This window comes from Notamacropus eugenii, chromosome 4 (assembly GCF_028372415.1).
Source record: "Notamacropus eugenii isolate mMacEug1 chromosome 4, mMacEug1.pri_v2, whole genome shotgun sequence".
Classification (NCBI taxonomy): Eukaryota; Metazoa; Chordata; class Mammalia; order Diprotodontia; family Macropodidae; genus Notamacropus; species Notamacropus eugenii.
Window position 1 is genome coordinate 363,479,937 of NC_092875.1, and position 26,354 is coordinate 363,506,290.

Genomic DNA, 26,354 nt, shown 5'->3' on the forward strand with positions numbered 1-26,354 from the left:
GTAATTCATTTGGAAGAAGTTTTTTCTTTCTATGCATTATCAACATAATTATCAGAACTCATTTTCTCCACATTGTTTTTTTTAGTGTTGTAAAGATGTACTAGTTCTCATAGTAAGTGCTCCTATTTGTTGATTAATTGTTAAGAATTTTAGAATAGCTTAGAATGAAAAGTAAGTTTCATCAGAAAAAAATTCCTGGTCTATGACATGTTACTCTTTTTTCCCACTGGGACAAGTTGGTTTTGTGCGTGTTTTTATTGGTATTTTTATCATTCTTACCAATTCAAGAAACCTACTCTGCACTGTACTTGTGCTTTGCACAAAAACCCAAAAGAAACCCTACAGATTACATATTCTTCTACACATTTGTGCTGTGTTTTGTTGTTGTTGCTCTTGGTGGTGGTGGTGGTGGTTTTGTGAGGGGGGTAAATTAGATTGTCTTAAAACAATAGGTTGCCAGTTCTTTTTTGGTTGTGGTTGTGGTTGTTTCAAAAGAACTTTCATTTTTGCTTTCTTGCAAGAGATTCTGTTTCATTATGGCTTTAAATGGTCCTTGAAATGCTTGACTAGCCCACACCAAGAGCTGGTGCAGTTTCCCTAACAGTCATTGAACTACGCACTTAAATAATGACAATGTTTATACATTCCCTTGTTCTAACACACATTCTTAAAAATTACAGAATTAAAAACAGAGTGAAAGACAGTAATGAAATATGTATATGACACAAAATTTATCCTTCAAGTGCCAGAGAAATAACTAAAGTCTGGGTAATCAACTCAGTTTGTTTTATCTGTTAGTATTAGATATCCTAAATCAGACTAAAGTTAGTAGAATGACATGTGCAAGACCATTACTGTCACAAAATGAAATTTTGTCAATATCGTTAATCATTTCAATTAATTCACATAGCAATAGAGATACATAATAAATGTTCATAAGAATGAGTTGAAATGACAAAATGAGAATCAGGAAAATTGAGTTATAATTTTCCTGGCATACAGATTATGTGAAAAGGAAATTAAATCCTAGGATAAGAATTTTTTGCAATTGCAATTAGTAGGAAATTAGGAGGCATTAAAACTTTTATATTAGGAAAAATTGTTATTAAAAATTATATAGTCTGTTGGTGGAGTTGTGAAATTATCCAACTGATTTGGAGAGCAATTTGGTATTATGCCCAAAGGGCTATAAAACCATGCACATCCTTTGACCTAACAATAGCAATACTAGATTTCTACCCCAAAGCCATCAAAGGAAAAAAAATAATGGGACCTATACATACAAAAATATTTATAGCCAGTCTTCTGTGGTGGCAAAGAATTGTAAATTAAGGAGATGCCCATCATTTGGAATTGGCTGAACAGGTTGCAGTATATGATTGTAGTAGAATACTTTTGTGCTATACAAAATGACAAAGAGGATGGTTTCAGGAAAACCTGGGAAGAGTTACATGAACTGATGCAAAGTGAAATGAGCAGAATTAGGAGATCATTGTATATAATAATAGCAATAGTGTAATGATGGTCAACTGTGAATGACTCTATTTCAATAGTAAACACAACCAAGAAAACTCAAAAGGACTTTTGACCAAAAATGATATTCACTTCCAGAAAACATTCAGATGGAGTCTGAATGCAGATTGCACCACGCCTTTAATGAACTTATTATGTTTCTTTGTTTTCATTTTCTTTTACAACACGGCTAATACAGAAATGTTTCATGTGACTGCATATTGTTTACATGTAATTGAGAGAAAATAAAATAAAAAGCAAAAATGGTACATTGAGGAGTTATAAAAATTGAATGAGTAAAGATAAAAAGGTGATGAGATAGAGTTCACGAGAGATGATAATAATGTTAATGCAAAAGGAAGATCAACTCTGTCCATTAATAGACCTATGTGACCTGCTTTGAGCTTTGGCTCAGCTGACAAGTGAGATATACCCTATGTCACGTAGAGCTCATTGGGAGAGAGAAAACCTAACAGGAAATAATCCTAATGGAAAAGAACGCTAATGGAAAGGAAGGTCTAATAGGAAAGAATGCTAGAGAGGAAGGGGTGTGGGCACAGAAAGTATGGTGGAGAGCCAGATGGAGGTAGAGTGGAGGGAGGAACTTGCTTAGGGGAGGCCTAATGGAAGGAATGTTTTTGAGATGTCAGAACTCCTTGGATTGATGTTGACTACCTTGCTAAATCTTGCCTTCTGGTATCCTAATAGTGATGTTCCAAATAATGTTCTGTTTTTTTTTGTTGTTGTTGTTGTTGTTTTTTTTTCCCTTTGGAGGAAGAGAGTTTATTATACTTTTGAAATCAACCCTGGAAAAACCTATGCATATTCATGGCAGCTGCAATGTGTATCCCATTGGTATTAAAATGATCATTTAAGAAGTTATTTAAATTGTTTAAAGTGGAAATAAGAAGAGGCTTAATATCAATGTTTCCTGATGGAAATGGTAGAGAGAGGGCAGATGACAAAAATGATATGGATATAGAATTGTAATATTGGCAGTTGATTTTATTGTTGCTTTGGCTAGTTTTACCTCACTTCATTAAGTGTAGGATTAAAATGAAAAACATATTAGGATAAAGATATTTCAAAAATATATCCAATTTGTTTCCCTGATATCTATTAATGTTATTATCTCTTCCCTGCCTCCCTGTAACTTAAACAAAGAGATATTTGTATCGCAGTTTAGTGTACACAAACCAAACGGAAACAGAAACAAAATTATCATTAAAAGTTATTGTAGGGGCCATTAGTTAGGTGCTGCCATAGATAGAGCTACAATCCTGGAATGAGGTGGACCTCAAGTTCATTCAGCCTCAGACTGCTAACCTCTGTGACCCTGGGTAATTCACTTAACTATGACTGCCTCCAAAAAGGATCATCATAATTGTACCATTTCAGTAAAGTTTAGAAATCAACAGTTCCATTTTCTCAGCCTTCGAATATGTTCTCCAAGGATTACAATTTAGAGAAGAGAACAAGTCTCAAAGTATACAGCAGAAGAAGAGGGAAAGACAAAATAAAAACACCATACCCCATTTACATCCCTACTCCAGATGCTTATGTATATAAGATCAGATGCATATCAGTCTTTTCTGAAGGATAACAGTAAATCTCTATCCTTCCTGGTGGTTCTACTTGGTATTTTAAGTATACATACATATACACACATACATACATACATACATACATACATACATACATACATACATACATATACATATACATACATACATATATACATATATGCATACATATATATACATATATACATATATATATATATATATATATATTGCTTTCATCTCTTAGGTTCCTGTCATCCTGATGGAGGCAGTTTTTTAAAGTGTTAAATTTCCAGTATCAGTATTTACATCTCAGCAGCAAAACAAGAGCTTATTTTATTATTTTGTTAATTTTCTAGGGTTGAGAAAATGACAGAGAAAAAATACCAATAAGGTTAACCTTCAAAGTGTATCATGCATACAATTTTTCCCTAAGTGAACTGATTGTTATATTTACTATAATATTGTTGTCTCATCTCTCTCTTATTTTCCAAAATATGTTCTGGACATCCAAGAGAAAAGGAAAATCTTATTTAATAGGCAGAGAAAGTATCTACTCTACAATACACTGAAAGATAATCTTCCCTCACGATGTTTCATATGAGTGGTGGTTCAAAAATGTTTAAAAGTGGATACTTAAGAAAATGTGGATATGTTGAGGACCAGGTTATTAATGAACATGGAGAAGGTGATCTCATTTGTAGAAAGACAGATGAATGGCTATATATTTCTTTAGAGTGATATAGATGTATACATATATGAATGTGTTTACACTGACATACATACATGCATACATATTTATATGTGGAGAGAGAGAGAGAGAGAGAGAGAGAGAGGGAAAGAGAAAGAGAACAGATAGAAAGAATGAAACTGATATTGAGGAATTGGAATTTTAAAGTGCTGATTATTCTTACTAAATGGTTGTCATTGAAGGGGAGAATAGACATTATATCTCCTGCTGAGGCCGCTCTCCTCAATGCTTTATAAGACAATATCAATATTCTTCATTATTCTGACTGTCCTCTTTTTAATGCTCTTTAGTTTCTGCAAAAATTATACAGTTTCGTTTGAAAGAAATTCCTGAGTCCAACTAGTCAAATTCAAACTTGAAAATATGGAATCTACAACTTATATTATAACTGGTCATAAAAATTTAATTGAAAAGAATTAAGGGAAATCCACCACCACCTGAGGTGACACATTATTACTTATAAATTTAATTATTAGAAATACACCCACCAGTGCAACTGTGTGGCAGTTTTAGTTAGTATCACTGGCAACCATCTACTCCTTGTGATTAGGATGACATAATCCTGAAAGTGTGGTTTTCCCTTAGTCAAACATTTCATTCCACTCTTAATTCTGAAATATTTATTCTCTGAAATATTTGGGAGAAGAAAACGGGTGAATAAAACTATCTGAAGCTAATTGTTTTTGGAAATGATTTTCCAGAATACGGACTCCTTCATTAATTAATAAATGCTTTGTAAATAGGGTTTCAAGCACATATTTCCATGGAAATAGATGCTTTCTTAAAATGATCCAAGTTAAAAACAATTACCAATAACTATACATACACGTGTACATATGTGTATGTATATCCATATGTGCATATCTATTGGCATATATGTTTGTGTGTATTTGTCTGTGTGTATACATATGTATGGAGAGAGAGAGACAGAAAGAGACAGAGAGACAGACAGAGAGACAGAGAGAGCATAAAAAAATATTTCAACCAAATAGTGGTCATGGGAGGTAAATCAATAAATTGGAATATGGCTAATATGCACCTACATTTGACTACTTATCTAATCAAGTAAATAGATCAAGTTGAATCAGGTGTTATGAAGTGAAGGACAGTCCTGCCCAGGATAAAGATGTGAATTTCAAATTAAGGCTATGATTCATATAACATTAGAAGTAATATATATTTTCCAAAAGACTTTTCTTTGGGAAATCAATAAACTGTGAAGGACCATGGTAATTAATGAAATCATGGAATCTATTTTTAAAGAAAACACATTTGTCAAAAAAAAAAATAGAAGCATATACTTTACCACTGATTCAATTCAATAGTAGAATAAAAAAAGTTATTTTTTGTCGCAAAGTGCATTGTTGTTGCTGTTGTTGCTCCATTGTTTCAGTTGTATCTGACATTTGTTGACCCCATTTGGGGTTTTCTTCTCAAACATATTTGGAATGCTTTGCCATTTCCTTCTCCAGCTCATTGTATAAATGATGAAACTGAGACCAACAGAGAGGGTTAAGTGACTTGCCTGGAGTCACACGGCTGATAGTGTCTAAGGTTAGATTTGAACTCTGGTGCTCCTGACTATAGGCCCATCACTCTATCTACTGTGCCACCTAGATGTCAATTTGTATCATTAAAAAATGATGGCTTGCGATTTTTAGATTACCTTAATTTGCAGATATATCCACTTTTCCAACAAACTTCCCATTGTAGAAAAAACATCATTAAAATATACCTTGTTATAAACCACTGATGTCTGTCATCATATGCACCATATCACACACCCTAGTATACAATATTCTCAAATGTTTGGAAGAAAGTACAACTGCAAATAATGAAAACATTTAAAAATGTCTAATTAAACTTTTATACAAATATTTTAAGTAAAATGTTAATAAAAAGACTATTCTAATATACAAAGCCTCAATGACCAAAATTGATCTGTATCAGAGATGAATAGATGACTGAGAAATTGCTGAGTACTATAAGTATTTATATTATAAATAAAAATAATTGAAACTACATGATTATATAGATACCAAAATACCCAGTAACTGAGTATCACCACTAACTTAGAGTTAAAAAAAGAGAAAAAAGAAAAAAATAGCCTATGAGGCATAAAAATAAAAGGTCCATTTTGCTATGAACAATACTGTAAGATTACATTTCTTTTGAAAACATATTCACAATACATCACTTATTGAGACTATATCATGACATTGGTATTAACTCTTCTTTTAGCATTTGAAAGGATTCACTTGCAAATCTAATTTATTCAGTTCAGGAGAGAGAGTTCTCAGGGAGGATATCTATCAAAAGATTTGGGGAAAATATTAAGTGACATAATTGTCAAAATATCATTTGAGAGGACACCCAAAAGTGCTGACGTTTAATCACTGTAACATCTTTACGAGAATGATTTATACATGTATTCAGAATATATATGATAAAATATGTTGAAGCCAGAAGACTACTTTGATTTTTTTTCTAAAAAATAATGATTTTTCTCACTTTATGTATCACAATCACTTCCCGATGCACTACCTTTTTCTTGTTAAAAAAAGGACTGTACCATAGAGCAATGACTGTTTCAGCTTCTATGTTTATCCTTTAAAATTGTCACTGGACAGTCATTTTAAACCTAGAAATAACACTTAAGGAACATATGAAAGGATTTAAAAAAGACATTTTTCCCCTTTCTCTTAATCTCCTTTATGTAGAGTATGGCAATTTTGTATAAAGACTGCCCATTCCAATTTAATGCTTCATCTTCGTCACTCTCAGAAGTATGTCTACAGAAAAGCTATTCTTCTTTTGACAACCAGAAATAAGAATTTCAATTTGCCACCACTCCTATTTTATTTCTAATACTGATGATGGACAATCAGGGGTAATAAACTGGTAGATGACTGAATATTTCAAACAGCAGTTACTTTCTCAATTACCTCACATCAATTAATAGCTGATGATTGAAGGAATGGGGAAAAAAGTGAAAGAAAATCTGTACATATATGAAAACTTTAAATTGTTTGTGCCTCTAGTAAAGCAAAGCACTGGATTCATTGTCAGTTACTTCATTTATTCTTACTATATTCTACTCACTTCACTTTTTTTGTTTATTTGTTTTGCTTGAAGAAAATTTATGCCAAGGAAACAGAATTTACCAAAAAAAAAAAATTGCCCATTCCTTTGCACTGGAAAAAAGAAGTATATTAAGATATTTACAGATAAAATATATTTACCATCATTTCTTTGTGTGTATGAAGGCATACAATATGTCCTAGAAGCATAGGTTCTGACTTCACCATTTTTATCACAAAACATATAAAATAAAAAAATAGAATTGATAAAAAGCATTTATACAAGTAATACTTTTAAGTTTCCTTTATCAATTCTCACTACATTTTGTAACCATGGAAAATACTTAACTTGTCTATGCTCATTTCCAACTATCTACCCAGAACCTACCAAAGGACTGAATATGATCATTATACTGTCTAGTGTGAAGTTCACAACTTCAAAGTTATATGAATAATTTAGAGAACATAAATAAAAGGCAAAAAAAAAGATACATAAAAATTTTATTCTCAGTCAGGCTTAAATTAGTGTTTTCATACATGGCACTTAGATTACTGAGGACAGGGTAAAGGTTTTTGATAATTCCTGCCATTTATCTACATTGATGTCTTCATCATCACCTGTAAACTTGTGGTGATGCTAAGGCAATTTTATCATGGACATGAGAAGAGTCAAGTAAATAAAAACAAAAACAAACATAGATTTTAGGTGCCACTTATGCTCAAATTGAACAAAATAGTCTACTGTTTAATAAATGGACAGTAGACAAGTATTTTTGAGAATTCATTAGCCTGTTCTCTATCTATAGCTAGTAAAATAGCATCTATTTTTAATAAATATTGTTTGAAGGTGATGATAATGATGTGGCAACTCATTATAACGGAGCATTTGTTGCATTTATTTTTTTCCATGTTTCACTGTGGGGTAAATGATAAGAAGGTAACAGAAAAAGATTTCTTTCTGAATCTAATATAACTTTTAGATAAAACAGTAATGAAAAAAGCAGATGTGATTTTTTGAACTATGCATAATTATTTTTCTGAAATATGAGAATTCTTTCCAACTTTATATTTTTGTACGCTCAAAACATAATAAATATAATATTATAAAGAGTTTTCATGCCTTTAAAATATTTTCACACAGTCTTAAAGTAAAAGTTAATTGTTGCCCTTTGTTCATTTATCTGCTTATGTTCATTTTGCATTCATATTGAATAATTTGTATGTTCACAAAATAAAAAAATGAACAGATAAAAAACCATTCCAATAGAATATGAATTAATATTTCATTATGCCAATCAACTAACTTTTATAAACCTGATACACAAAAGAATGAAAATCTCCTTTCATAAGAATCTGAAACTTATTGAGATTCAATGGGGGAGCTGATTTACTCTTTCTATCAGAATTTACATAACCATTTAGTATAATTATCTCAAGTCATTTTATGAGCTTCCAAAAAGGAAATAAAACATCTGTTATCTTTGGTGCTAAAGAACAAGTAGACAAAGTGTTATTTCATTCCTTTCAAACACTAAAGGTGGCAATAAAAGGCCATTTGACAAAATTGTAATCAAGTCTCACATTTTAATTGAAAAATAAAGGAAAGGAGCAAGGAAGGTGAAGGCAATGTTCATTACACTTTCTTGATTTACTTTTCTATTGTAGTTTATCAAAGTATGAATTTTGTAAAGATATTACTATTTTAGGTTTTATCTAATCATGATTTGTAAGTAGGTTAATCAGTGTGTGAGTTTTTTTCCCTTTTTCCTTTTGTTTGGCAAGCTTATCACTTTTCTCTCTTTAGTCAATATCATATTTCATATTTAGTCAATATTAGTTAATTTATAAAACATATCAAATATTTCTGAGATAAGAATTGGGAAAGTGGGGAGAACAAAAGAGGGTAAAAAAAAGTGTGATTTCTATCTTAATGAACATGATGTCTGCACCCAAGAGAGGAAAATACTGCTGCAATGGTGCCTTGACACATGCACAGGTAGCCAAAGTTTGAGGTGTACTTGAGTGGATATGGGAAAGACCAGGTACCTACTTCTTAGAGATAATAATCTTAGCAGGTAATATGCGTTAAACTGGATGATGGAATGGTTTAGGCCCTGACCTCTCCCAAAACAAATTCTATGTTTTTTTTTTTAATTTTATTCATCCTTTTCAGTTCTAGGCAGGAGTAGAGGACCTCAACAAGAATACTCATTCTTTGGAGATCTTCGAGCCAATATTCCAGAATGGATGCTACAGCCATCCCAACATGGAAGACTCAAAAATCCAGGTTGCACGGATGCGAGCTTAGAGGGGCTCTAGACATGGAACATTGTGCGTGTAATGCTAGTTAGTAACTGAATTATCTTAATTTCCTTCCTTTTTACAGACTAATAGGATGCAGGGGGATTATATCAATGAGCTGTAAGTGGGATTGTTTGCATATTTGTTCCTGTAATACCTTTGAAATAAATATCACTTAGTAAAATATAATCTGTTAAGAGGATAAATGAAACTGGGATGCTGGAAACTTCCCCTATAATTGGGGGAAGACAATCAGTAAGATATTGATCCAATGACAGAGACTAGACTTTCAATGAAGGACCTTGGTCGATGATTAAAATGCAATATAACTGATATTCAGGCAGGGGAAAACAGGATTATTTTGCCCTATTTCAGAAAAAAAAAAAAAAAACAACTACTGGGTATTCAGAATTGAGTGGTCGTCTCTCAAAGGGGAACCTTGGTTGTTCCAACAAATTGTTTCAGTAAAATATACTATGGGGGAAAAATCTGTGGTATTAAATTGTTATAAGATAGACAAGGAAAGAAGCAATTATAGAAGAATGGAGTTATTTCTATATTATTAGAAAAAATACCCACTGATTTTTTTTCAGAAAAGGAAAAATAAATGACTGTTAACTTCCCATTTTTCAAACACCTATAATAAAAAGAGCACAATAATATCAAAAGGAAAAGAAATAACAGCAATGTATTACATCACTTAGGGGAAATGACATTTTATTTAATATTATTAATAAAATGTATGCAAAAGTATATGAAGTCTGTGCCATTTTTTCATATTTCCATTAATATACTTATAATTTTCCATTGATTCACGAAATATTTGTTGTTGAGGGTCTGCTGTGTATGAAACAGTGTGTTAAACATTTTGAATATTGAAAAGAAATATGAGGACCTGCTGTTTTCAAGGACTATACCTTCTAGAATTATAGAAAGATACATGAAACTGGCATATTAGGGAAAGTAAGACATGTAATTGTTGTCCTTCCTCTTCTAAGAGGACCAAAATGACATCCCCATGCTAAAGTGAAATTTCAATGTGTCTAACTGTGGATGATCAGACCAATACTAGCTCCATTCAGCAGCTTCTGAATTTCCCCATCATTTTCATCAAACCAGTCTTGGTGTTTATGAGTATTCTGACCCAGATGAGCAAATGCAGTGCTGTATATCAAATCCCTGAAAACTGCCTACTCCTTTTCTGCTCCACTGTTGCCAACTGTGTGTTGACTCAACTTTCCCTCCAACTTAGCAACAAACTGTTCTCACTCAGAGAAGAGCTCAAATTTGTTGACATTAATTTTTCTGGTAGTCATTTTGTCTTGGGGGTGGTGCTTTTGAAGAATGTGAATATTTAGCTTGGAAAGGATAAGTCTATGTTAAGTCCACCACTCTGCACTGCACATTGCCTTTGTCACTCTCACATCTTATCTGTCTTTTTTTCTTACAATCAAATAATCTCTTAGATGCCAATGTTTGCTGCTTTGTTGCATTTAGGTGAAAGGAAGACAATGTTGGTGATGAGGAGGTCACAAGTCTTCAGCAGTAAACGACCATTGCTGTTACTGTTTCCAACTTCATTCCTCCCTAGGACTCCCTGCCATCTCTGGTAGCCTGAGCCTACACTAGTATTAAAGTTGCCCAGAATTTTAAGCTTGTCCTCTTTTAGCACACTGATGATTAGGGTCTCCAGGTCTTCATAAAATTTTTCTTTGACTTCATTAGGGTTTGCCATGGTGGGAGTTCAGGCACTGATGATAGTGGCATGGTGTTTTCCTGTGAGTGTCAATTACATTGTCATGAGCCTGTCATTCACTCTTTTTGGCAGGCCTACCAGCTTATTGATTAGATGAGTTTTGATTGAAAATCCACGCCAGCTTCATCTCGCTCCCCTTCATTGCACCCACTCCAGAAAAAGGGGGATCCAGCTCCAACTTCAGTAAACTGGCCTTCATTTACCCACCTTGTTTCTCTCAGGGTAACTATTTGGATGTGATACCTGTTGAGTTCTCTTGCAACAAGAGCAGTTCTTCTTTCATGTCTGCTGGATTTTGTGTTGTGTATTAGTGTGCACGCTTTTCATGTGCCTATGGTGAGTGGAATCGTCTTTACAGATGTTTCAATAAATTTTGTACATTTTTTAGTGTTTCGACTGCATAGTGGGATTCCCTGCCTGCCATAGTAATCAGGCCAGGATTTGGTAAGCAGACAATGTTTAGGGAACCTTTTCTAGCCTCCTTCCTCACACCAGGAGGTGAGCAGGGTGATTCTTAAAAAGCTACTTAGATACCCAGGGGGCTGCCCAGTCCCACTCTGCTTTCAGTGGCCTGCGCCACCTGTGTGCAGGGTTGTGACTACAGCTCCCAGCATATCTGCACCTGCTGCTTCATTAGTTACCTGTTGCCACAGGACTTTGAGGCATAATAGTGAAATTGTATGGGTGATGTCTTTTCATTCCTGTGTAAATTGGATTTAAGTGAGGCAGAGTTGCATGAAGTCGCCAGCTTCACTCTCTCCTCCAGAGTCATCGTAGTTCAGGGACAGGACAGAGTCAAGATGACTGACAATGGTTCAGGATGCAGTGGATGACCTTGGAGTCTTCTGTGTCTAACCAAGCTCTAAGTGTTCCACGCTGCCTGCTTCTTATGCCTTCATGGACTTTGGAACAAATTGTTCTCATCTGCTCATTCCCCAAGCCTGTCTTCACATGCTTGGAGTAGACACCTCCCATAAGTCATCAATGTGTTTGAGAACCCTTAGTTACCCTCAACCTGGTTTGACCTGTCTGCTGAAGTGGATTACTGGAGTGTGGCCGCTGTGCATTCTGCAGCTTCTTGGAGCCACAAGTTAGAGTTAGGTAGAACATGTAGACACCAAAGGTGGAGAGAGCCTCAAAAAAGGCAGCCATTACAGCAAACTTACTGGTCCTCCATGAATACACCCTATGCCCCTGTAATTATAGTAAATAGAACAGTAAATAACTATAATTGAAAAGGAGCATTTCCTAAGTATAACATGGATTTGAGGCAGAATGAATTTTTTTTAATTTGTTTTGTTTGGGCTTTTTTTTTGGGGGGGGGGCGGAGGGAGACAATAAGTTCAGTTTTGTACATGCTGAGGAATAAAACCAGAAGTAAGTAGTATCAAGAAAACCTAGAGACAATCAAAAAAAAGTGGCTAACAATGCCGAAGTTCAAAAATATCAAAAAGGATGACAGTATTTAAAAGACCATTAGTGCAATTGTGGCTTTGGACTGAAGGGTTTCAGTTAAATGATGAGATTAGAAACCACACTGGGTATAAAGGAGAGAAGGAAAGTAAAGGGAGTGTCCTTCTAAAATATCAATAATGGGAAGTATGGGAACGATAAGAGACAATATAGCACACATTTTATATAGGAAACAATGAATGTCGTTAAATTGCAGTACAAAGTTAGGTTACTAGTAGAAGTGGGAAGGGATGTATTAGGACCATATTTTTTGCAAGCCTTGAGATATCTTCTTGATATACTTTGCTTCCTATCTCTATAACACCACTTTCGTTCTGCTGCTGAAGTAGAACTTGGTGGATATGCTAGACATAATCCCCACCTTTCAAGTGTCTTCTTTCAACTAGCCTCAGAGTATAAGTGCAATTCTATGAACTCTGGAAAGTTGGTGGGGAGAAAAATGCTCTCCTGGTCCACACTAGGGGGATCATAGGCTCCTAGGAAAACCTATGTGTGGCATGTGTGTTATTTTCTATTTGTTTCATCCTTTCAAAGGTACCATGAGGATGCTATGAGTTCATGACTTGTGGCAAAATGGCATCTATCTTCCCCACTTGACCATCCTGAACTCAGAAACGCATCCTTATATCTCAGGACTGCTGGGAAGGAGAGGTGTGTAAGGAAGAGGGTCTGCCCCTTTAGCATATCCTGAACAACAAAATAAAATTATATAAATGGCAAATAGAAAAGACAGAAGTTTCACATCTGTAATTGAGTGAGAGGGCAGAGAAATACCCTTAGTCCATCATTCTTCTTGAAATGATACTTATTAAGCTAAGGAATTTGAACATTATTTATAAGATCTTGGAGTTCCATTGCATATTATATGATGAGGGGATGAATGATTAGTTTCTAGGTAGTTTCTTTCATTGGTTATAATAGCTATAAAAAAAGTCAGTCTTCAGTGGATAATGAAGCACCAGTTTGTTAGAAATGATTCTTCCCTCCTAATGTCCTGTGTAAAATCTAGGTAAAATTTAGAGAAAGGATAACATGAACTAACCTTTACCTTCTATTGATGACAGAAAACTGAAATGAAGTGTTCAGAGGCTTTTGAGAAGGCATGAAGGCACTCATACTAGATAAGTTTCATTTTCCTTTTGGAACTGGGTGTGAAAGCCCTAAAGAGAAGTTTGTGCGATGCATTATATTCATATTTTTATGATCTGCTATGGAGTTTCAGGTTTTCCACTAATTACTACCTAGATGGCTGAAGTGTAAAAACAAGCAAACAAACAAACAAGCAAATCTCACTCAATTTCTTAAATGAATGTGATTTTTTAATGGTACCCTCCAAAAGTACCATATAATTATCTCAACCATATACGTTTCTTTTGAAGGAATGGGTATCATGGGAAACTGTTGGTTTTTTTTCACGATGATATCTAAATAAAAATTTAGATTATCTCTCTTTTCCCCACCAAAAATAAGCCTAAGCAAAACATGGTATATTTATATACTATAAACTGTTAAATCCATGCGTTAATCCTAAACCTTTCAGCTAACTGGGAAATAGCTAATTGCATTATATCACTGATCAAAATAACTTTTATTTTTATTCTATTATTTATCTTGATACTTATATTTAACTCTTTTAACTCTTGAAGGAAATGAGAGAAGAAAATAAACCCAACAATTTGGGAAATGAGTAGAAGATCTTAACCCTTTTTCTTAATTTTTTTTTATTTATTTTTAGAACTATGCATCTCTCATGCTTCAGGTGTCCTTAAACCAACCACTCAAGACAGTTTCAGGCAAATTGTTCATTTTTTTATTTTATTTCCACATTTTAAGGCATCAATGAAAGGTGATTATACTTAAGATATTTATGTTTTATCTTATTGTCACTTAGTAAAGATACCTTATTGACAGAACTCCTGGCCCAGAATCAGGAAAATCTGACTTCCAATTTTATTTCAGATACTTACTAGAGGTGTGACTATGTAAACCACTTAACCTCTATTTGCCTCCATTCCGTCAAATGTAAAATGAGGATAATTATATCACCTGCTTTGCAGGATCATTGTGAGGATCAAATGAGATATTTGTAAAAACCACTAGATACAATATAAGTGTGTTTTCCTTTCCCCTTCCTTAATATAGTCAGTTCAGATTTTGAAGAAGATAATGTACTAACATGAATGCTCCCACAAGTACCACATAATATTCTTTTCTTTTATACTCTAGGGATACTTCTGAAGTATTCTAATTGTGTTCACTAATGAATTTGGAAGTACTAGTCACAAATTTGCTCTGTGACCTTAAAGAAGTCACTTAACAAGAAGAGGGGAGATTCATCTTCCTGGATCTCATTAGAAAATTGTAATGAAAGATAAAAATACCTGCTTTATTGCTTCCCAAGGTTACTTTGAGAATCAAATGAGTTAATAGCTGTGAAAGCACTATGAAGGCTTAAAAGCAGTATGAAAATATCCCTTATTATTATGTTGCATTTTTATTAAAAAATGAATCCACGTATTCAAAGCTCACTGTGTTAATATCTTCATTGTTTCTCTTCCCTTCCTTGTAGCTTATATCAGGGATTCTAACTGTTCCCCCTCCTCTGCTGTAGAACCTGTTTTCTTCTTCCCAGATCCTTTGTTAAGGGGCCTATCACCACAAATTGAGAGATGATCTTTCCATCTGGAGATAACTGCTTCTTAGTTTACAGATGATTCTTTTCCCTTTAGTCTAGAACCCTCTTCCCCTTTAGGTGACTTTGAAAGATTAACCCCTTTACCAAATTTGCCCCCAAACCCATTCTCATGCTCTTCTGCTCAACAGATTGATTAGACTCATTTTTCCCCCACATGTTATAAGATGTGAATAGAAAAATATTCACATTAATTCACTGTCCTTAGTGGGGGAAAGAGCTGACTGTCCTAGCCAGATATTGAAACACAAACCTGTCAAGTTGTTAGTACTGGATGACTAGGAGAGATGCTAAAGATCAAAGTGAGTAGGAGCTTCAAGCTACTTGACTGTCTGCTGTTTTTTCAGGAATATTTTCAAAGGCTGGACATATTTTCAGTCTTCTCTTGCTGCAACCAAATACTAAATTTGGCATTTTTATTTTTGCAGTTTTGAAATTGTGAAATAAAGGAGACATGCTGACAAAAGTTTTCAACTTTCTTTACACTTGAATCTGGAAATTAAAGCCAGGGTTGTTTCCTGGGTGCATGCCTTTGATATCTCAACTTGTTTTCTAAAAAGCAAGTGAGGAGCTGGAACTATTATCCTTACAAGCACAAACCTTGCTTTGTTTTTCTTGCCCTCACCTCTCATATACTCAGGTGGCCACTAGATGTTTGTTTTTAGAGGTAAGCATATTACCCATTTATAAATATTTATACTTCTATAAACATTTTCCTAATCCATAATGCTACATACTACACCATAAATGCCATAAGCTGTATTCATAAACCATTTACCATATGCTATTACATATTCCACTAGGTGATATGGTATATTGCAATATGCAAATATGTGCTCTTATTAATATGAATTCTTAGCACTACATTTTAAACAGCTTCTGAGATCCAGAGTGCAACACTCAGAAAACAGAATAGTTTAACATCAGGAAAGAACTTTGACAGGGAAACATTATGTCACTACATCTGTTCCACTGCTATCTTAAAATGTAAAACACTGTCTTGAATACTTACAATAGTGAAATTAAAATACATTGGGACAGACATTTTAGTTGCAGGTACTCTCCTGGTATATCCATTACTGTTTGGAATGTAGAACCTCTCCATGCCCTAACATCAGGACTCTATTTGGTATATTTCAATACCTTAAGGAATTTGTGATTAAAGCAATATGACTACTCCCTTCAAGAGAGTAGAATGCATCATGTATACCTTCTTATACTTTTTTTTATAATTAAATTGATTTATTTAACTTTTAACATTCATTTTCACAAAATTTTGGTTTACAAATTTTCTCCCCTTTTATCCCCTCCCCTCCCCAAACACCAAGCATTCTAATTGTCCCTATGACCAATCTGCTCTCTCTTCTATTATCCCTCTCTGCCCTTGTCTCCATCTTCTCTTTTGTCCTGTAGGGCCAGATAGCTTTCTATACCCCTTTACCTGTATTTCTTATTTCCTAGTGGCAAGAACATTACTAGACAGTTGATCCTAACACTTTGAGTTCCAACTTCTTTACCTCCCTCCCTCTCCACCCCTTCCCTTTGGAAGGCAAGCAATTCAATATAGGCCAAATCTGTGTAGTTTTGCAAATGACTTCCATGATACTTGTGTTGTATAGGACTAACTATATTTCCCTACATCCTATCCTGTCCCCCAATACTTCTATTCTCTTTTGAACCTATCCGTCCCCATGAGTGTCGACCTCGAACTGCACTCTCCTCCCCATGCCCTCCCTTCTATCATCCTCCCCACCCTGCTTGTCCCCTTATCCCCCACTTTCCTGTATTGTGAGATAGGTTTTCCTACCAAAATGAGTGTGCATTTTATTCCTTCCTTTAGTGGAATGTGATGAGAGTATACTTCATGTTTTTCTCTCACCTCCCCTCTTTATCCCTCCACTAATGAGTCTTTTGCTTACCTCTTTTATGAGAGATAATCTGCCCCATTCAATTTCTCCCTTTCTCCTCCCAATATATTTCTCTCTCACTGCTTGATTTCATTTTTTTTAAGATATGATCCCATCCTCTTCAATTCGCTCTGTGCACTCTGTCTCTATGTATGTGTGCGTGTGTGCATGTGTGTGTGTGTAATCCCACCCAGTACCCAGATACTGAAATGTTTCAAGAGTTACAAATATTCTCTATCCATGTAGGAATGTAAACAGTTCAACTTTTGTAAGTCCCTTATGACTTCTCTTTGCTGTTCACCTTTTCATGCTTCTCTTCATTCTTGTGTTTGAAAGTCAAATTTTCTTTTCAGCTCTGGTCTTTTCATCAAGAATGCTTGAAAATCCTCTATTTCATTGAAAGACCAATTTTTCCCCTGAAGTACTATGCTCAGTTTTGCTGGGTAGGTGATTCTTGGTTTTAGTCCTAGTTCCTTTGACTTCTGGAATATCCTATTCCATGCCCTTTGATCCCTTAATGTAGAGGCTGCTAGATCTTGTGTTATCCTGATTGCATTTCCACAATACTTGAATCGTTTCTTTCTAGCTGCTTGCAATATTTTCTCCTTGACCTGGGAACTCTGGAATTTGGCCACAATGTTCCTAGGAGTTTCTCTTTTTGGATCTCTTTCAGGTGGTGTTCTGCGGATTCCTTGAATATTTGTTTTGCCCTCTGGTTCTAGAATCTCAGGGCAGTTTTCCTTGATAATTTCATGAAAGATGATGTCTAGGCTCTTCTTTTGATCATGGCTTTCAGGTAGTCCCATAATTTTTAAATTGTCTCTCCTGGATCTATTTTCCAGGTCAGTTGTTTTACCAATGAGATATTTCACATTACCTTCCATTTTTCCATTCTTCTTGCTTTGTTCTGTGATTTCTTGTTTTCTCATAAAGTCCTTAGCCTCCATCTGTGCCATTCTAATTTTGAAAGAACTATTTTCTTCAGTGAGCTTTTGAATTTCCTTTTCCATTTGGCTAATTCTGCTTTTGAAAGCATTCTTCTCCTCAATGGCTTTTTGAACCTCTTTTGCCAATTGAGTTAGGCCAGTTTTCAAGGTGTTATTTTCTTCAACATTTTTTTGGGTCTCCTTTAGCAGGGAGCTGATCTGCTGTTCATGCTTTGACTTCATGTCTCTCATTTCTCTTCCCAGCTTTTCCTTTACCTCTCTAACTTGATTTTCAAAATTCTTTTTGAGCTCTTCCATGGCCTGAGCCCATTGGGTGGGCTGGGACACAGAAGCCTTGATTTCTGTGTCTTTGCCTGATGGTAAGCATTGTTCTTTCTCATCAGAAAGGAAGGGAGGAAATGCCTGTTCACCAAGAAAGTAACCTTCTATAGTCTTATTTCTTTTCCCTTTTCTGGGCATTTTTCCACCCAGTGACTTGACCTCTGAATATTCTCCTCACACCCACCACACCTCCTGATCTTCCCAGCCAGCATTTGAGGTCTGAGATTCAAATGCTGCTTCCAGCCTTAGGCCTTTTGGCGGGGTTAGGGCTGCTATTCAGTGTGAGATTAAGATCAGGTGCTGAGGTCTGGGCAGGGCCGCCTCTCAGGCTCAGTTCCCTCAGGGGGTTTATGTACAGACCTTCCACAATGGATTCAGGCTCCCGCCCGCTTGGGGAGCCCTGGTCTGCATCCGCCTCTCAGTTTCTACCTCCCTGGGGGGCCTGAGTTATGGGGGCACCCCACTCCCCTCTCGACCCGCCAAAGAGACTCTCTCACCGCCCCCCGTCACCTGTGGGTGGAGGGACTTTTGCGGCCGCTGGAGATCCCGTCCCTGAAGCCCGCTCGGATCTTTTCCTCTTGGTGCCGTGGCTGCCGCAGGGCTGCACTCAGCTCCCAGTCCCTGCACCCAGTCTGCAGGGCGAAGGACCCCCTGTGAGAGGTTTGCAGGTCTCTCTGGAACAGAAATCTCCCTCGCTCCAATGTTCCGTGGCCTCTGGGTGCAGAATTCGCTGTGAGTTACTTCCCTGTAGCCGTTCTATGAGTTGTGGGTTCGGAGCTATGTGTATGTGCATCTTTCTACTCCGCCATCTTGGCTCCGCCTATACCTTCTTATTCTAAGCTGTAGTGGGCAGGGAAATTTCACAGCAGATGGAGAATCATAGAGCACCACACATGTAGTCAGCAAAACTTGAGTTATAATCCAGCCTCAGACATTTATTAAGTGTTTATTAAACTGTAAAATGAGATGGAAAAGTAAATGACAAACCATTCCAGTATCTTTGCCTAGAAAAATCTCAGTAGGGTCACAATGAGTCAGACACAACTAAAACAACTCAACAACAACAATTATGAGCATTGGCTTTCTCTAATAAAGCTTTCAAAGAAGGTCAACATGCTGGGGATCACTTAAAACTGCATGATGTCTTATGTTGAACATATTTCTGACTCTGTACTGGTTATGCTTCATTCTTAACTTCTTTATAAGCTCATTTCCTTTCCTTGTCATTCATTTGTCTCACACTATCCTTTATGTCACTTTTAAAGCAAGGTCTTCACTATAAATATATTGTAGACTAGTTATATTCACAATGGACTTTTTTGTTGTAATTGGCAAGCTTATCCATGAATCAAATACCAGTATTTAAAGCTTATGGTCATTAAAATAGTATCGAATTTTCTAAAGCTATCAAAACTACTTTCTTATTCAATTCTGGGCACAGTTAAGCCACCATCCATAGTGTTCATCCAAGAGTTATGTTATGTTGGACTATTTCTGTGTGGTTTGTCCTTCTAAGTGGATTTGGAATGGTGGCATCATTATTCATCCTGCTGTTACTTTGGTTGTTATTGTTTTTAACATTGTCCTGTGTGGGGCAAAATTCTTTGGAGTGGTTATAGATTTAATTTATCAGATTCTGCTCTGATTTATCCTACAACTTCACACAATGAGCACAATGTTACACACAAGAAAGATGGTTTACTCATGAATTGGAATACAGAAAGGCAATGATGCATAGTATATAACACATTCTGGAAATTTTTTGAAGAGGTCTTTGCTACTTTATTTCCCCAAACCATAAGTTATCATTAATATTATCCATTTAAATGAAAATATACAAAATTAAACATTGAACTTTTTCGAAGACTGAGACTACAATTTTTTCTTCCTCTATTTTAATATTTTTTTTTAGTTTTCAACATTCACCTTTTTTTTTTTTTTTTTACAATTTTGAATTCCAATTTTTTCTCTTTCCTTTTCCCCCTTAGATGTCAAGCAATCTGATGTAGGCTGGACATGTACAATTATATTAAGCATATTTCCACATTAGTTATATTGTAAAAGAAGAATTGGGGCAAAAGGGAAAAAGCATAAGAAAGAAAAAAAGTGAAAAATACCATGCTTTGATCTACATTCAGATTCCATCGTTCTTTCTCTGAATTTGTATAGTATTTTCCACCATTAATCTCTTGGAATTTTCTTAGATCACTGTATTGCTGCAGAGTCAAGTCTATCTAAGTTGATCATCACACAATGTTACTGTTACTGTGTATGATGTTCTCCTGGTTCTGCTCACTTCACTCAGCATCAGTTCATGTAAGTTTTTCCAGGTTTTTTTGAAATCCATCTGCCCATCATTTCTTATGAAATAAGAAATGGATAGAGAGATAGATAGATAGATAGATAGATAGATAGATAGACAGATAGATAGATAGATAGATAGATAGTATTCCAATACATTCACATATCACAACTTGTTCAGCCATTCCTTAATATTGGAATATCCCTTCAACTATCAATTCTTTGCCATCAGGAAATAATTTTCAGTAACAAAGTAATGATACTTTCAAGAGAGCTCTGTGCTTTTTTAAAAAATGAACCCACTGAAATTCAAAATCAAAGAGAAATTATTGCTACAAACAACAAAATAGTGAGCACTTTGTTTCCTTTGGAAAATAAATATTGTTATAATTGTGAGAACATAATGGAATCCCATTAAATCTCAAAAAACTCATTCACACAGCTCCACTAAGAATACTCCTCATAATCAACTTATTCCAACAAGTGAGATATGCATCACACAATTTTTTCCTACATGTAAGCCAATAAAATGATGAAATCCTTGAAAATCACCTGCACCTATCCTGAAATGACATTTTAAAAATTACTTGCTTATCACGTTCTTGCTCCTCTTGGCTCCACTTCTGACAATGTTATTAAGGGAGACAGTTGCATCTGGGCCCATTGTGTACTGTGATTTCCAAGTTCTCCTTGCCACAAATAGTGTACATACTCAGCCTGGAAGAAGCCTTTCTGTGATTCATCTGGGGCTACTAAACAATCATAGTAAGGACAGCAGGAGCCAAAGGACTTCTATAACATTCACTAAGCTGTCATCTAGTTTTCTGTCTACATCTTTTCTCTGGTTTGTTTGTCTTTCCTTTACACAAAATAAATATAAAACATTTTAGAGCAATGGGAATAATACAAACTCCTTAATATAATAATAGACAGGTAAACTGCTCTAGATCACTTATAAACTAGCTTCTGTAGTCATGAACTTAACCTTATGTTCCTTTATGTCTTTGAGGAATTGAAGTTCTTACATTCAGTCAAAAAATTCAGAAAGTTGTTCACATAATATAAAACAAAGATAGAATTATGTATTGGCCCCATTGTGCCATTCACTATTATATTATTCTTTTCAGGAATGTGGAAATTGAGATGTACTATCAATTGAATACTCATTCTGCCTGTCATCTGTACCACTCAAATCTAGGAGTGTCAGTAGGGTTGTCAGCCCAATTCCTTGTACCTTGCTTATATTGTTTGAGAGCTAATTGTTATTCATCATTTGGCTCTTTATGAGTGGTGACATGTCACTCCAATTTATCTAAATATCATTGTGGATTATTTAATGAATTAATTGTTCAAACATCATTATACTCATTTCTTCTTTCATTTCTTACCCATATGTGCTGTCTGTACAATCACCATCGGGCAACTAGGTGATCCAGTGGATAAAGCATCAGTGCAGGAATCAGGAGGACCTGAATTCAAATTTCACCTCAGACACTTGACATTCACTAGCTGTGTGACCTTGAACAATTCACTTAACCCCAGTTACCTCATACTGGGTCATCTCCAGTCATCCTGATGAATATCTAGTCACTGGATTTAGATGGCTCCAGAGAAGAAGTGAGGCTGGTGACCTGTATAGCCCTCCCTCACTCAAAACAAAGTCAAGTGCAAGTCATGTCATTGTTTCTCTGATGGCATGGTCTTCTTGAGCAATGAAGGACTGGCACACACAATCACCATGCATATAGATTAGAGAGATAGATAAATAGGTAGATTTTTTTCAGACTCTAAGAAATGAATTACATCTAATGACATCAATATAAGTACATATTTCGTTCCATGATACTTTCCAGTCTTCTTATCTGCTCCTACTATTAGACAGGTTAAATGTTAAGAAATTCTATCTGTTCCTGCTGTTCCTCATGGAGAACCAGCAAGGGTTTTTGCCCAATGTTTCAATTTGCAGCAACTTCTAAAGTAATAATAATAACTCATATTCATGTAGCACTTCCTATATGCCAAGCACTGTTCTATGCATTTATTATCTCATTTGATCCTTACAACTACTCTGCTATGTAGGCACTATTAGCAAACCACCTCTACATCATAGCCTCTCCTTGGCATAAAGAAAATGGAAAATTAAGGCGACACTAGCACAGTACATTTTGCTCTTTTCTCTCTTTCTCATACTTAAACGCACACACAGACACAGGAACAAAAACAGACAGATATACACACACACTTAATGATTATAGAACTTTATATGGAAAAGGAAATGATTCCTAAACAGTTGTTGCACCAATGCAATATTCACAGCTCCTACAGCATCTATGAATATTCCAGTGTAATTCTGAATCTCAAAATACAACAGTCTCCACATGGAAGACAAAACCAAAGCATCTATTCAGACACCAGAAAATCAAATCCAAACACCAGAAAGTCAAATCCATCTTAGTAACAAAGAAATCTATGCACAATAGTAATAAGAGGGTACTACCATTCCCAAGTCTTCCCTCTGTTAGGCTTCCCACAAACCAGCTCCCTTAAACAAAATAAAAAAGAAGCTCTCCCACTCATTCTAGTTGCTTTCTTTCCCAGTTCTGATTCCTCTCTGACTAACTTCCTCTCATCTCTGCTTTAGCTCTACCTCTTCCTGTTTCACCTTTTCTGCTCCACCCTTTCCTGTTCCATGTGACTTGACTCATGTGACTCAGGCTTCCATGTGACTTAAATAAGTCTATTTAGTGGGCCTATTAATGGATGGAAAAAATCTTCTCATTAAGAAGTAAAATTAAATTACCAATAAGCAAAAATACATTATCAATACAACAATTGACACTAAATGCTGGAGATTTACAAAGAATTTGCAGAGCATCAAAGAAAATAGGTAAGAAGATACTTCTCAATTCTATTTAGAGGTAGGAGTTCCACAAGCATAGAATATTGTATATACAAGATTTGCTGATATGGCAAGTTTTTAATTGACTTTTCTCCTTCCTCTATTTCTTTTAAAATATTATTTATTTTATGGGATAATTGTTTGAGAGAGAGAGAAAGATATACTAGGAGAAATTTAGGCAGTGTAAAAAAACAGATATCAAAGTTATATTAAAAAATAAAGGATGAGAGTGTGGCAGTGGCAGCCCCTGAGATATTCTCTACCATGGCCCTACACACTGGCAGCAGCCGGGCATGATATTTTGTGAGTGGGGTCCCCTGGGAGGCAGATACCAAGCTATGTCTTTAGCCTCTAGCACCACCAGCTGGGGCTATGATTCCAATGGACAGCACAGTGGCACAGACTCAGATGCAGAGTTCCCTTCCCTGCCACCATTCATCCCGAATGCCATGCATATTACTGGGGAATCCTACTGTGACTGTGAGAGCCAAAGGGAAACTCCGTACTGTGCCAGCCTCCACACCAGTCTTCGAAGCAGAGACTGCTGGTGTGGCAAAGAAGACGACTATTTTGATTGGGTTTGGGATGATCTAAACAAATCAACAGCTACCTTGCTAAGTTGTGACAACTGCAAAATCAATTTTCACATGGAATATAGCTGTAGCACAACAGACATATGAGGGAACAAGGAACTATGTGAAGGGCAGCACTTTTGGACTTCTCCAGGCACTGATATGATGGTTGGCATTGGAACATCAGATGTAAATCTGGTGAAGTACTGCCACATGTTCTGTAGCTTGCTGGGCAAGGATGAAGATAGGTGGAGTCTCTCTTACACAGGACTTCTCCATCACTAGGGTGACAAGATGAGGTTCTCATCACAATTTGTCCAGGACTCCATTATTGGGGTTCACTTAGACACTTGGCATGGGACACTGATCTTCTTCAAAAACAGGAACTTCGTAGGAGTTGCCTCCACCAAACTGGAGAGCAAGAAATTCTGCCCCATGTTTGGCTCCACTGCCATCAAGGGCAGTATGAAGGTGATCCATTCCTGTGCTAGTCTCACTTCCCAGCAGTATGTGTTGCTATCACCTGTGTCAACTGCTACCTGACTCTGGGGACACACTGGAAGGATTGCTTCTGCCACCTGACCTCAAGCAGGTGTTGCAAAACAAAATGTGCTGGGTTCTGAGCATGAACTGTAACTCCCTGCCATCAACATCACCCAAGGTGGCATCATGCTCAGGAAGCCCAGAGGCCAAGTCATGTCAGAGGAAGAGGTGTTGATGGACTTAATTTGTTTTCCAATGAAAACTACCTTGTTGGGCTTGGGGTGGCTTCTCTTTCTTTTCCCTTTCCCTCACACACTTTTGGAACAAGAGAGAAGGTTGGGAGGGGAGGTTGCCATCCATCCTCAGGGCCAGTGCCACTGGTTTGAATTTGCCAAGATATTCCTCTCATTCAGGAACTAGTTTAGGCCATGGCACATGATCCTCACCTGGATTGGAAGATTGCCATGAACCCAAGAGATTCAGGCTCAGACAGAGGTATGACAGTAAGGCTTCCTGAGCCCAGCCAAGGGTCCCTCCAGGTTCTCTTTAGGATGGTGGAGACTGCAGTGCTACTGGCTCCCTCTGGGCACAGTGTATGATCACTTCTGCCTCAGGAGAAGGGAGGATAATGCTGCAGCCTAGCCTCAGATGTTCTCAAATGTCTGGCTGAGAGAGGTGAGGAGAAAAGCCTGGTTAATATTAAAGTGTGCACCTATGTTCCCCTTCCAATCCTTGGAGCTTCAGATCTAGAATCTAGAATTTAAAAAAAAAAAATGTTGCTTTTGCATGTTGTCAGCTTCTTCTCCTGTATCAGAGACTGTATCAAATCACTGTAATAAAGTCAAAATAGTTAACACTGAAAAAAAATAAAGGGAATATTATGAAAATCTGACCACGGGCATGTAAAAGATACATCCTGACCATGAACAAAGACTGCTTTTTGTCATACCACCTGACCAACATGTACCTTTGATCTTCTATGTCAGTTTGTTATGGTCAGTATAACCCCTCCTCAAATGTATAAGTTATGTATGATGAGTACTTTCCATCACCATGCTTACTGAATGTGAGGCAGTTGGTTTTTACCACAGGGAGCACTGCCTTGTGCTGTCTTAATTTTCAATATTGGAGATATCACAAAATTTAGTTATTTTGAATCCTTTCATAGTCCACAAGTATATAGTAAAAGTAAGGGTAAATCACCTGATTTAGTCAAATAAACATTTTATTAGGGACTGAAATCAAAATGCAATTTGGTCTATTGTTCCAAGTACTGCTCCTATATAATGGTTTCCATTAGTTTTTTAAATTAATTTATTTAACTTTTAACATTCATTTTCACAAAATTTTGGGTTCCAAATTTTCTCCCCATTTGTCCCCTCCCCCCACCTGAAAACACCGAGAATTCTAATTGCCCCTATCACCAATCTGCCCTCTCTTCTATCATACCTCCCTTCCCTTGTGTCCATCTTCTCTTTTGTCTTGTAGGGCCAGATAACTTTCTATACCCCTTTACCTGTATTTCTTATTTCCTAGTAGCAAGAACAGTATTCAACAGTTGTTCCTAAAACTTTGAGTTCCAACTTCTCTTCAGCCCTCCTTCCCCACCCATTCCCTTTGGAAGGTAAGCAATTCAATATAGGCCATATCTGTGTAGTTTTGCAAATTATTTCCATAATAGTCATGTTGTGTAAGACTAACTATATTTCCCTCCATCCTTTCCTGCCCCCCATTGCTTCTATACTCTCTTTTGATTCTGAACCTCACCAAGAGTGTTGACTTCGAATTGCCTTCTCC

At 36.1% G+C, this 26,354-nt stretch overlaps 1 pseudogene; it reads left to right on the top strand.

The window, feature by feature from the left end:
• The first annotated feature begins 23,742 nt into the window (after positions 1 to 23,742).
• LOC140498526 (SPRY domain-containing SOCS box protein 3 pseudogene) lies at positions 23,743 to 24,792 on the top strand (annotated as a pseudogene).
• Positions 24,793 to 26,354: the final 1,562 nt, after the last annotated feature.